Raw genomic sequence first — 14,887 nt, 5'->3', positions numbered from 1 at the left:
CGACCCCATGTACTGGTAAGTGCTGAGCCTAACCTCGACGAAGTAGTGACGAGGCTAAGGCGGGTCACTTACATTAACCTGTACGCAATATTAGTAACAACAACAAACAATAGAAATAAATCAGGTAACTCATTTATAATAATTAAAGCCAATTCAGTAGTCGTAACCAATTATCATTTCTATCAAATCTGTTGCAGCGTGCAACCCGCCCTCACAATATATTCACATTCGGTTCTGTTGCGGCGTGCAACCCGCTCCTCCAATATATTCATTTTAATCAAGTCTGTCATATATTTATTTCACTCAAGTATATATAAACTTTTTAATAAATCTGTTGCGGCATGCAATCCGATCCCCCAATATTGACTTTTAATAAGTTTGTTGCGATGTGCAACCCGATCCTCCAATATGGACTTTTTAATAAGTCTGTTGCGGCGTGCAACCCGATCCTCCAATATGGACTTTTTAATAAGTCTGTTGCGGTGTGCAACCCGATCCTCCAATATATCTATTTCAATCAATTTTGTTACGGCGTGCAACCCGATCCTCCAATATATCCATTTACCAATTCTTATAGAAGAAATTTTTCCAATAAATGCAACAATTAATATAAAATTATAAGACAACAAGCATACAATAATTATGATTTAATTAAGAAACAAACAATGACAAATAACAAATTATTATAGAAATCAGGGAGAAACTAGGCAGTTTAATATTTAATATGCTAAATGTCAAATAACAATTAAAACACATAATTCAAATAGCATGTAACAATTAATGCAGGAATTCAAGAATAAATATTTGATAAAGAATAAGAGAGAAACAATTATTATAATAATTAATTTATGATTTTAAACAATTTATGATTTTTCAAGTAAGCAGGCAAACAATTAATTTGACGACGTATAGACACTCGTCACCCCGCCTATACGTCGTTCACATGCATTTCACATAACAAATAATTTAAGGGTTCTATTCCCTCAAGTCAAGGTTAATCATGATACTTACCTCGCTTTGTAAATTCCAATCAATTACTTAACCACAGCTTTTCCTTTTAAATTTGTCTCCGGAAACTTCAAATCTATTCACAAATAATTCAATATACTCAATACGAATCATAGGAATTAATTCCATATGAATTTACTAATTTTTCGGATAAAAATATGAAATTCATTAAAATAATCGACAATGGGACCCAAGTCTCAAATCCAAACACCCGTTCCGCTACGAGTTCAACCATACAAAAATTATCCATTTCCGATATCAAATGGACCTTCAAATCTAAATTTTTTGTTTTTGGAAGATTTTTGAAAACTCTGATTTTTCTTCCATAAATTCATGGATTCATTATATAAATGAGTATGAAATCATGAAATATAATCAATATAGGATAAGGAACAGTTACCCCAATGTTTTCCCGTAAAAATCGCCCAAAAATCGCCTTACCCGAGCTCAAAAAATGGAAAAGAGTTGAAAATGGGTCGAAACCCTATTTCCAGAACTTAAGTTCTGTTTCTGGGATTTTTACCCTTCGCAAACGCGGTCAGTGCCTCGCGTTCGCGAAGCACAAATTTGTGCTATCCAATATTTACTCTTCGCGAACGCGAGGGCTGCCTCGCGAACGCGATGCTTGCCTGGCTTGGCCTACGCGAACGCGAGATGCCCTTCGCGAACGCGAAGGCTAATTTTCCTGGCCAGCCTCTTTCCCTTCGCGAACGCGAGGCTTCAATCGTGAACGCGAAGTTTCGCACCTCAAGCCTTCGTGAACGCAGTCCCCTCTTCACGAACGCGAGCCCCCTCTCGCGAACGAGAAGAAGGATACCAGAAGAAGATTTCTGCAGTTTTTCCCAAGTCCAAAAATGATTTGTTAACCACCCGAAACCAACCCGAGCCCTTGGGGCTCCAAACCAAACATGCACCCAAGTCCTAAAATATCATACGAACTTGCTCGGGCGATCAAATCGCCAAAATAACACCAAGAACTACGAATCGGACACCAAATCAAAGAAAGTTTTTAAGAAAACTTTAAAACTTATATTTTTACAACCGGACGTCCGAATCATGTCAAATCAACTCCGATTCTCACCAAATTCGGCAGATAAGTCATAAATATTATAGTGGACCTACACCGGGCTCCGAAACCAAAATATGGACCTGAGGTCAATAAATCCAACATCAGTAATTTTTTAAAAATCATTAAGCTTTCAAGCTTTTAGTTTTTTATCAAAATTCCATATCTCGAGCTAGGGACCTCAGAATTTGATTCTGGGCATACACCCAAGTCCCAAATCACGATACGGACCTACGGAATTGTCAAAACACTGATCCAGGTCCGTTTGCTCAAAATGTTGACCAAAGTCAACTCAGTTGAGTTTTAAAGCTCTATTTCACATTTTAATCAATTTTTCACATAAAAACTTTCCGAAAAATTATACGGACTGCGCACGCAAGTCGAGTAATGATACATGGTGCTTTTAGAGGTCTTAAAACACATAATTACTTATTAATTTTAAATATAACATTTTGAATCATCACAAAAATCCAGGACCAAAATGGATGAACACCCGTAGATTTTTAGACACGCTTTTAATCAAATTATCGTGATTATGTACACGTTCGCGTGACATAATTACAATTTTTAAAAAGAAAGAATACTCATAGAAATGCTTTTAGGAGCGGTTTAAATTATTATTATTATGATTGTGTACACGTTCGCGTGACATAATTACGATTTCCAAAATTAAATTAAAGTATACGTTCGCGTAACTTCGGCCAAACAATCTTCAATTAATAAAGCGTAATTAATTGTGTACACATACGCGTGACATGATTTAAACTCCCCAAATGAAGCGGGATTACACACATGTGATCCGTTACAAGATTAAATCCATAAACGCCATAATTAAAAGCGGTAAATGATAAAATGCATATAGGTTCTAAAACACATAATTAAATAATTAATTAAGCTAGGTATGATTAAAGCGACCGTGCTAAATCTACGAAACTCGAAAATGCCTAACACCTTCTCTCGGGTTAACAGAATTCCTTACCCAGTCTTCTGATTTCGCAGACTTTAAAACAGAGTCAAATTTCCTCGATTTAGGATTTAAAATAAACCGGTGACTTGGGACACCATAAATTAACCCAAGTGGCGACTCTGAAAATAAATAAATAATTCCATTTCGATTAATGTCACTTTAATTGAAAAAACTCCATTATCCCCATATCCCCCTCGGGAAAAAGGAGGTGTGACAGCTCTGACAACTCTACTGGGGATCGAACCCCGAATCTTTGGATCAGGGTTCAGAATTCGAGCTTATTAATATGATCTATACTTGGCTTTCTTGATTATTGATATTACTGTATTTTGTGGGCCTAATGTGCTAATTGCCGCTCATTTACCGCTTTGATATTATTTGAACTGTATTAAACAGTCTTCTTACGCCTCCCTTCTGAGTCTTCTAAAAAATATGGTGCACACGTACGCGTGGCCCACTTTTCTGTTAGAGGTCGTACCAAATAGAACGAGGATGGATCAGCCACTAGGCTGGGTAGACTTTCGTGCTCCCGGTACGTCGCTCCCACCTCGGCTTAAGTTGTCTGCTTGGGTAAGCGATGTCTTGAACACACCCCCCGGTTTAAACCTAAAATAACATAGCATCATGCCGGATCCCTAGTAGGTACGTTTGTTTGCATCACGTGTATTTGACTTAGGGGATTCGACACATGGGTTGGGTCCGTCTAGGACAGGTGTACACGAAATAAAAGACCATCCTGATGCATCTTACCTGCTATATGTGCATTTATTTGTTTCGGCTTGTTTGTTGACCGGCTAAGGAAAGAAAATCAGCAGAAAAAACAAGAGTGAGGTAGGATAGAAAATTCACCCGGTTCTGAAAACCTCGGTATTTGAAAATGCCTCGAAACTCTGCCAAAATTTTTGAAAAAAGAAAAAGAAAAAGAAAAAAAATTGTCAATATCATGTTTTTCCAGTTATGTCAAAACTAACCGAACTACGCGGGTCTGATTCTCACCGGATGTGAGATACGTAGGCAAACCTCATCGGTACCGGCCCAATTTTCAAAAAAAATAATAAAATAAATAATTAAAAAAAGTGTTTGTTTGTTTTGTTTAAAAGAGTAAGCCGACCCAGCTTCGGTTGCGTCTTGCGCCGTTTTTGCCGGAATAGCCTTAGAATATCTTTAAATTGTCAAATGGCTATTCTCGTAAAGAACGGGCATGTCTGTCAATAGGGCATCACTTTTCCCATGAAGTGCCTATCCCCGGCCTCAAAACTTTATTCGAAAGTGGGAAGGGGCCATTATTGCAAAGATGGCCATCTTTGGCTAATGTTGCATAAATAGCCACCCTCATGTGATTTCTCCTTGGAAAATTGAAAACTGGTTTTTACAAAAGATTCCGCTGGTCTGTCTTTCGAACTAGAGTCAACCCTAACCCTAATCATTCACAGGTACAAAATGAACATTGTCCAGAATCCACCATTAAATATTGTAGAGCAGGCTCCACTGCAGCTTCAAATGTAGTGGTATGACTTGGGGAAAGATGGTCAAGACTGGGTAGTAGAACATTTGGGTTCTCTCACGGATATTATGAAAGTCAAGCCCCGGAACGATCTGATCAAGGCTTTAGTGCCCTTTTGGGATCCCGTTCACAATGTCTTCCGCTTCTCGGACTTTGAGCTCATTCCCACCCTGGAGGAAATAGCCGGATATACTGGTTTCGGCCGGGACTTGAGAAATCAACAACTTATATTCCCAAGGCCTCCCTATGTGCGCCGGTTCTTTGATATCTTGAACATAAATAAACAAATAAGGAAGAACAATGTAAAGATGGATGTTGCTCTTTCTACTTCTTGTAGTCCAGGTATGGGCATCTAAATGGGTTTGAAACGCATGAAAAGGGGTTGAACAACAAGCAAAGCAAAGATACTTGGAAAATTCATCGTCGCCTTGTTTTCATAGTGGCATTTCTGGGCATCATGGTCTTCCCAAATGAAAAAGGGACAATTGATATCCGTATGGATAGAATTGCACAAGTCCTAACTGCCAAAGAAGATCACACACTTGCTCCACTTATATTGTCGGATATCTATCGGGCATTGACATGGTGTAAGTCTGGGGTGACATTCCTTGAAGGTTGCAATATCCTTCTACAAATGTGGCTAATTAAACATCTTCACCATCATCCGAAATTTATAAGCTACGGCCCAAGCATGAGCAACTTCATTGAGAGTTATGAGGAGAGGGTAAAAGATTACAACTCTCCAGAAGGGGTTGAAGCTTGGATCGCCCACTTAAGAACTTTAAAAGCGAATCAGATTGAGACTTTAGGATGGCTCCCAGTGAGGGAAGTCATATACAAGAAAGCCATAAAGAACTATTTGCTATTGATGGGCTTGAGAAGTGTCCAACCATATGCACCGCAAAGGGTTCTAAGACAATTGGGAAGATATCAAGTGGTACCTGAGGATGAAGATTTGAGTGTCCAACTTATTGAGCTACACCCCGAAGCCCCACTTCCCGAGGCTTCAATCCAACAAATCTAGAATGGTTGCCGATACTTGAAAGAGGATACCCATGTGCCCGATCTTGCAAGAGGTGAAGTAGATTCAGGCTATGCCACGTGGTTCGAAAGAAGAAATTGCATTAATGATGAGCCAGAGCCCGAGCCTGAAAGACCCGCCAAAAGGCCTCATATTCAGGCTTTTGATGATAAAGTCCGAGAGTGTTTGGCCTGGGGAGAAAAGGAAAAGAAATATCAAGCCATAATCCATGACTTAGAGGAAAAGTTGAGGAACCTCTCATTTGACAATGACTTACAGGCACAGGTAGCCGAAGGTGAAAAGAGAAAATTGACCCGAGAGAACAGGCGCTCCGAGCCCAACTCTGGGACATGAGGATAGCCGCTGAAATGCCTGTAAGGAGCGAGAGAGATGAAAAAATCATCAACAACTTAAGAATGAAGGTACACGACTATGCAGCTGACTTGATAAAGGCCGAAAGAGATTTGCTAAATGCTCAAACAAAGTTGGCCAAAGGAGCAAAAGAACATGCCCACCGTTTGAAGCAGAAATACGACAAAGAAATAACAGTTCTAAAGAAAAAGTTGTTTGTCCTTGAGAATGAAATGGTCCAGCAAACAAAAGATTTTAAGACAAAGAAAGAGCATTGCTATGCATTAATTTGCCGACTAGAAGAAAGCTTGCAACAGCTACAGGACCAAAACAACACAGACGCACAAGTGTTGGAAGCCCGGGCACATCAAATTGGGCGCCTGCTTCAAGAAAAAGGAATTATCAGAACAAAGATCAAGGAGATAGTTGACTATGTTGTGATGAAATGTCACGAATGTGAAGACATGACTAGGTCCATGTTTTTTGCCTCCATGATGACCTTCGTTCACTAGGTAATGGATGACTTAGACCGCCTTCAAGAAGATATTGCACGAAGGCCCGCACAAAGACCAACTAATGCCCCGTAGGCTCCTAGAGTACCAGTAGAGGCTCTAATGTACTTTTGAGTTTTTAGTCTTTTTTCTCGAGTCTGTGCTTTACTTTTTTTTCGAATTTTGTTCAAGGCTGTGTCATTGTTTATTTCGAGTTTGTATTGTTTTCCTTTATAGTCGTCAGTACTTTAATTCCTTGTAATAGAAAATCAAAAAAAAAGATATCTTTGTTAATGAAAAATGTGTGTGGTTTTTGCTATTTCACACTTATCCCCTGAACTACGTAATGATCTGATTCATGCGGCGTCATGATACCTAGGCAATCCACGTAGGATTCGATCATAGCCATGAAATAAAATAAATTAAAATAAAAAAAGAAGAGAGAAAGAAAGTGAGAAAGTAAAAGGGGAGATAACAAAGCTGGGATGAAACACACAACTGTTGCAAAAACATTTAAAAAACGTTTAACTGTTTAGGTGCATTGCATCCCCAATATGCGATTCCCTATGTGTTAAATGTCACAAACTAACCAGGTTGTTGTGTATGCTTTAAGAACAAGTCCTATGTTTAGGTGATTGTTTTTTGTGGTAATCTGGCTTCACATCCTTACTTCACGAGATCTAAGGGAAGTATCGCCATGGCCTCAGAAAGTCATCTACCCATCATTGAACCCGAGGATAGCCCGGTATCGACTATCCCGCAGTCAGAGTCAACAGCTGCTGAGGAAAATAGAAGGCTACGATGCCGTATGATAAAAATGTAGGACGCATGGTCCAACGGCAGGGAACCACCCAGTACTATCCCTGGATTCCCTGAATTTCTCCCCAGGATGGGAGGAACTACCAATGTCCCTATCCCAGTGACCAACCCATTCATCCCATTTGGGTACCCCACCATGTCAGCAAACTTCACCGGTATGCCTTCTAAGGTTCGCCCCCATGCACCGTCTTCAGTAATAACGTCTACAGTATTCACAGCACCACCAGCCTCTACTACGGCACAACCAACAGTGCCTCGACCATGCTTTGAACCATCAACTTTCACTTTTCAAGCACCCCAATTTCAACTGGACACCGCTCGTGTTACCCCAAACTCCTATCCTTAGCACCCATAATATGAGTCTTCCATAGAACATAAAAGAGCCGTTAGGAACCCTGAAAAAGAAGAGATAGCTCTAAAGATGAAAAGAATTGAGCAAAGCCTCAAGAACATGCAAGGCCTGAGTGGCCAAAAGAGCATTTCGTATGCTGATCTGTGCATGTTCCCTCACGTACATTTGTCCGTTGGCTTTAAAAGGCCAAAATTCGAAAGATATGATGGGCACAGAGACCCGATCACCCACTTAAAGCGATATTGTAACCAGACGAGGGGTGCTGGTGGAAAGGAGGAGTTGCTAATGGCCTATTTCGGAGAAAGCCTCACCGGAATCGCTTTTGAGTGGTATATGGACCAGGACATCTCCCATTGGCATATATGGGATGACTTGGGACGGGATTTTGTAAGGAAATACAATACAATATTGATATAGCCCCGGACAGGAATTCCCTAACCAACCTCAAAAGAAAGCCTCGAAAAGTTTTTGGGAATACGCTATCAAATGGCGTGAACAAGCAGTCAGGGTAAAACTACCGATGGATGAGGCCGAGATGGTCAATGTCTTCTTACAGGCCTAAGAGGCCGATTACTTCCAAAACATGATGTCTTCCATGAGCCAACCGTTCGCAGAGGCCATAAAATTTGAAGAAATGGTAGAAAATGGCCTGAAAACAGGCCGCATCATAAGTCAATCCGCTTTAAGAGCCACTTACCAAGCCATCCAGAACGGCTCGGGAGGTTTAGCAAATCGGAAGAAGAGAGAAGAAGGAGCCATGATGGCTTCAAGTTCGAGAAACTCTTGCCGACCCCGTGATTATTCTTGTCTGCCTTCCAGGAACCCGCAACATTACTACCCCCACCAAGATGCAGCATATGCCATGGCCCCGCCTCCCTATGCAGTGATGAATGCCCAACCTTACACACGGCCACAACAACATTACAACCAAAATAGAGCTCCACCTCCAAGAAATAACCATCCTCACTAAGCTCCGTATAATCCCCGTTCACTACAGAACAACTACCAACATAACACACGCCCCCACCAGGAAAAGCGACTTCACCCCTATTTGTGAGTCTTACTCGAGCATGTTCCCAAAGTTAGTCCAAATGGGTCTATTGCAACCTGTGCCTCCAAACCGGCAGAATCCAGAATCTCCATCATACCGGCCCGGTACCAGGTGTGCTTATCATTCAGGGGTAGAAAGGCATGACACTGAAGACTGTTGGACTCTTAAGAGGGAATTTGAGAAATCTGATAGAACAGAAGCGAGCAGTGTTGAGGGACGAGGAAGTCCCCAATGTAACTAACAACCCATTACCGACTCACAACAACGGACCGGTCATTGGGATGATCTGTAAGGACAAAGAATTCAACCCAACTTTGAAAGCTATGATTGCCATCGCCGACTCAGAAAAGAAGCCCAAAGCAGTGGCAAAACAAACTAGAGATGAGAAGAAGATCAATTCCACTCCCCAAGATGTAGAAAAGGCTGTGGAAACAAAGACAAGGGAAGCACCTGCTAAAAATGCCATTCTCTACGTTCCTAGGGCCCCCAGGAAGGGACAAATCATGTTGAGCCCTCCCAAAAGATTTGAATAGAGGAAAGCCATGCTGAATATGCCAAAGATGTATGTACCAAATAGGAATTACGTGGCGTGGAGGCCAATAATTCCACCCAGGCTGGATGAGCCTTTGGTCATCAGCCGCGCACCACAGAATCCCGTGAGAGACCCCATTGTCGTCCCTTGGAACTACAATAATACACTGGTCACATACAAAGGAAAGGAAGTCATGGGAGAAGTAAATGAAATGAACCAATCTGGGAAGTATCACAACCCAGAAGAATTGAATAAATCAAATCTAAACAAGGAGAAGCGGTTTCCACTCAAGAAGCTGGTGAGTGCTGAAGAAGCGGAGGAGTTTTTCCGAAGGATGAAAATTTTGGAATATGCCATAATTGATCAACTTAGGAAGACTCCTTCCCGAGGTTTCACTTTTATCCTTGCTGATGAGCTCAAATGAACATCAGAATGTGCTTCTAAAAACATTGAATGAGGCATATGTCCCGATTGAAACTTCAGTCGAACAATTGGAAAGAATGGCTAAGCGATGTTTCGAAGTCAACCAGATCTTCTTCAACCGCAATGACTTGCCTCTAGAGGGAGCCGCTCACAACAAAGCCCTTCATTTGACTATCAAGTGTGAAGGTTATTATGTGAAGAGGGTTATGCTAGACGGTGGGTCCGGAGTCGACATTTGCCCTCTCTCAACGCTAGAGAGGATGGAAATCGGGACAGAAAGGATTAGACCAAACAATGTCTGTGTGCGCGCTTTTGATGGTGTCAAGCGAGATACGATAAAGGAAATTGAGTTGATTCTAACCATTGGCCCTGTGGACTTTGAAGTGACGTTCCAAGTTCTGGACATGGGTACTTCATATTACTTTCTCTTAGGAAGACCGTGGATCCATGCCGCAGGAGCAGTGCCCTCTACTCTCAATCAAATGGTCAAGTTCGAACATGAAAACTACGGGGAGGATGAACAATCCATTTACAGAGACCTGTTAGTCCCGTGTCTCGAGGCTAGAGAAGGAAGTGAGAACATTGTCTATCAAGCCTTTGAAATTATGGTCGCCGACCAGTGTGAAGAAGGAACCCCGTTTCCTCAACCCTGCTTATCAAACGCATCAATCATGGTTACCAATGAAATGATCAAACATGGGTACAAGCCCGGGAAAGGGCTCTGGGTATCCTTATAAGGCGTCACAGAGCCTGTCACTTTGACTGCTAATGAGAAGTTCTTTGGCATAGGTTTCCAAGCTACCAATGCCGACATAAAATGGGCAGATGAGCGTAAAAAAAATGGATGGGTCCTGCCTCAGCCAGTCCCGCATCTCGCCAAGTCATTTGTTAAGCCAAAGTATATAGAAGAAGAAGAAGAAGAAGAAGAAGAAGAAGAAGAAGAGGCCTTCACGGCCGAAGAAATTGAGGACATTTGTGAGGCAATGAGACAAATGTTGTACGAGGTTCACATGATCCAACCGAGGGAAGGCTCAAGCACTGCTGAGGTGCAGTACATGGGGCCAAATGCTAAGCTTCAAAATTGGAAGGCTACTCCATTCCCTGTCAGGCGGGAATCCCGGTAGTTCGGTCTTGCCATCTTTTCTACATTCCGAGTTATTTCAGGGTGTAACTCAAATGTTTTTATTTTGTTCTCTTTTCATTTCAATGTAAACCCTCCTATCTTCAAATTCAATGAAATGAAATCAATATTTCATCGTCTATGGATCATTTCCTTTATTTCTTTATAATTTTGCTATTTTCTTATCTTTTTCTTTTCAGTTCTAATAATGCGGACTTAAGTAACATGACATGCATGCGGATTTCATGCCCAGATCCTAAAACGATGTCTAACTGTGAAATAATGAATCAGAACCAGAAAATGATGAAGATGAGGCTTTTAGGGAAATAAATCGAGAATTGGAACAATTTGAGAATAAGCCTAAGCTAAACTTAAATGAAACCGAGCCAGTTAATTTGGGCAGTTCAGAAGAGATCAGAGAAACCATGATAAGCATTCACGCTGAGGAAAAAACTAGAGAAGCATTGATTCAACTTTTGTTTAAATTTAAAGACGTCTTTGCATGGTCTTACGATGATATGCCAGGACTAAGCGTCGATTTAGTGGTACATAAGTTGCCAACTTACCCTAGCTGTCCACTTGTCTAGCAAAAGCAAAGAAAGTTCAAAACAGACATCAATGATAAGATCAAAGAAGGAGGTTGCCAAAAAATTGAAAGCTCGTGTAATCCGAGTAGTCCGATACACCACATGGTTGGCTAATGTGGTTCCAGTACCAAAGAAAGACGGGAAAACCCGAGTGTGTGTTGGCTATAGGGATTTGAACAAAGCAAGCCCCAAGGACAACTTTCCGTTACCAAACATCCATATTCTTGTCGACAAATGTGCCAAACATGAGATACAGTCTTTTATGGATTGTTATGCTGGGTATCACCAAGTTCTGATGGATGAAGAAGACGCAGAAAAGACAGCCTTCACCACACCGTGGGGCACTTACTGTTACAGGGTCATGCCATTCAGTCTGAAAAATGTCGGGGCAACTTACATGAGGGCTATGACTGCCATTTTCCATGACATGATGCACCAGGAAATTTAGGTGTATGTGGATGATGTGATCATTAAGTCCAGAACGCAGGAAGACCATGTGCGGGATTTGAGAAAGTTCATTGAGCGTCTGCGCAGGTATGACTTGAAATTGAATCCAGCTAAATGTGCATTTGATGTTCCATCTGGGAAATTTCTGGGGTTTATAGTTAGCCGGAGGGGTATCGAGCTAGATCCAACAAAGATAAAGTCTATTTGGGATTTGCCACCTCCGAGAACCAAGAAAGAGGTCATGAGTCTACTGGGAAGATTGAATTACATTAGCAGATTCATTGCTCAGCTCACCACCACTTGTGAGACCATATTTAAGCTACTGAAGAAAGATGCAGCGATCAAATGGACGGATGAATGTCAAGAGGCTTTTGATAAGATCAAAGAATATCTGTCAAACCCACCAGTGTTGGTTCCACTCGAGCCAGGAAGACCTTGTTTTTGTAACTGATAGTCTTGGAAAATTCCTTTGGTTGTGTCCTGGGGCAACACGATGTGACCGGGAAGAGAGAGCAGGCCATATACTACTTGAGCAAGAAGTTTACCAGTTATGAAGCCAAGTATACTTTTTTGGAAAGAACTTGTTGCGCCCTAACTTGGGTCGCCCAGAAGCTCACACATTATCTTTTGCCCTACACCACATATCTCATAACCAGAATGGATCCTCTGAAGTACATATTCTAGAAACCAATGCCTACGGGAAGGTTAGCAAAATGGCAAATCCTGCTCACTGAGTTCGACATTGTCTCTATCACCCGCACGGAGATGAAAGATCAAGCCTTGGTGGATCATCTAGTTGAGAACCCCGTTGATGATGAATACCGACCCCTAAGTACACACTTTCCGGACGAGGAAGTAAACTCGGTCGAAATAATTCCAGAGCACACCAATGCTTGGAAAATGTTCTTTGATGGAGCTGTAAATGCAAAAGGTGTCGGGATTGGTGCAATTTTGATTTCGCCCACTGGTCAGCACTATCCGGCCACAGCCCGGCTTTGGTTCTTCTGTACGAACAACACTGCCGAGTATGAAGCATGCATTATGGGCATGAACATGGCAGTTGATCTAGATGTGGAAGAATTATTGATCATGGGAGGTTTCTGATTTGATCATTCGGCAAGCCCAGGGTGAGTGGGAAACTCGAGACATCAAGCTTATCCCATACAGGCAACATGTGGAAGATCTTAGCAAACGGTTCAAGTCCATTGAATTCAGGTATATTCCTCAATTCCACAATGAGTTAGCCTATGCACTAGCTACCTTGGCTGCAATGCTGCCGTATCCGGGCAATGTCCATATTGACACGTTGGAGATCCAAATTTGAGAAAGACATGGTTATTGCATGTCACGACCCAAAATCTAACCATGGTCGTGATAGCGCCTATCGTGTTACAAGGCAAGCCTATTTCCCAAAATATTGCTACTAAATCGATTATAAGAATTTAATAAAATATTTCCAACACTTGAATTTTTCATAAACTAAATCAACTCTAAATATAATTATAGAAAATACGGAAACGAGCCCCAAACATCGGGGTGTCACTAAGTCATGAGCGTCTAAATCTATGAACTAAGAAACAAAACTGTCTAACTGTCAATACAGTCCAAAAGAAGAAATGATAAAAGGAGTAACAAGGTCATGCGGACGCTAGCAACTACCTTGCAGTCTCCAACTGTAGCCGGCCTGAACTCAACGATCGTTGCGCTCTAACTCACCTGGATTTGTACATAAAGTGCAGGGTGTAGTATGAGTACAACCGACCCAGTAGTAACTGAAATAACTAAGGAACTGAGTAGTAGTGACGAGCTAAGTAGAACAATTCAATTATTTCTTTATCACAATTTAAAATACACAGAAATAAACAGGTAAATTCCATCAACTCAATAAATGCTACAAAGAAATTAACGGGTAAAATGCAGCAACAACAAAAGTAATGAATCCTCACAGCAATGTCACTCCATCACTCAGCACTCGGCTCTCGGCACTCACACTCAGCACTCAACACTCAATAGGTACCTGCGCTCACTAGGGGTGTGTACAGACTCCGAGGGGCTCCCAAAGCCCAAGCACTAAGCACGGACAACTCACGTGCTGCACGGAAAACTCACGTTCCATAATATCAATCCCTGGATCCGCACGGTCAACTCACGTGCTACGCGGACAACTCACGCGCTATGGTATCAATACCTGAATCCGCACGGACAACTCACGTGCCTCAATCAAATACCTCACAACAGGCCCTTGGCCTCACTCAGTCATGTACCTCTCTAGCCTCACCATCATCAACAAATAAGGGAAACATAGCCCACGTCAAGTATCACAGCATATCAGCAAAATAATAGGGACTGAGGTAAACATGTACAATAATATCTACGACTGAGTGCAAATGATGTGAGCATGAATAAAGCCTAAGCATGATCTCTAACATGAAGGCAAACAAGTTCAACAACAAACAAACATATAACCACAGATAATAGCCATTAGGCCTCACAGCCTCATGGGACGGACCAAGTCTCAATCCCTCACGGTGCACACCCACACGCCCGTCACTTAGCGTGGGTATCACTTCCAAACAATCACGTGATGTCAAATCTCCGAGTTTATACCCTCAAAGCCATAGTTAAAACTGTTACTTACCTTAACAGCGTAAAATCTACTCCGGGATGCCCTCGTCTCTGGACTCGGTCTCCAAAAGCTCTGAATCTATCCATAATCAGAATAATACTATCAATATAGGCTAAAGAATCGAATTCCAACGGAAAAATTACACAAATAGGCCAAAAATCCGAAATCGGCCAAAACTCGGCCCACTGGCCCACGTCTCGAAACCAGTCAAAAATGGCAGAATAATAATCCTCGTCCTCTTCCAAGTCTAACCATATAAAATTCATCAAATTCGGACTCCGTTTGGTCCCTCAAATCCTCATTGAAAACTTTCCAAAACTCAAGCCCTAACTCCCTCAATTTCAAGCTAAACCCCTACTAATTTCATAGCTAATCAGTGGAAAAACATCATAAATGCGTGTAATTAAACCCAAGCGACTTACCTCACTGATGTCTCACCTGTGGGCTAGCAGGTCGATCCTTCGCACCTGCGGGCTAGCAGGTGCGATCCTCTCTTCCGCACCTGCGCTCAATGCCAGGCCT

This window comes from Nicotiana tabacum, chromosome 4 (genome assembly GCF_000715075.1).
Source record: "Nicotiana tabacum cultivar K326 chromosome 4, ASM71507v2, whole genome shotgun sequence".
In the NCBI taxonomy this organism is placed as follows: Eukaryota; Viridiplantae; Streptophyta; class Magnoliopsida; order Solanales; family Solanaceae; genus Nicotiana; species Nicotiana tabacum.
Note: the sequence above shows the minus strand (reverse complement) of the source record.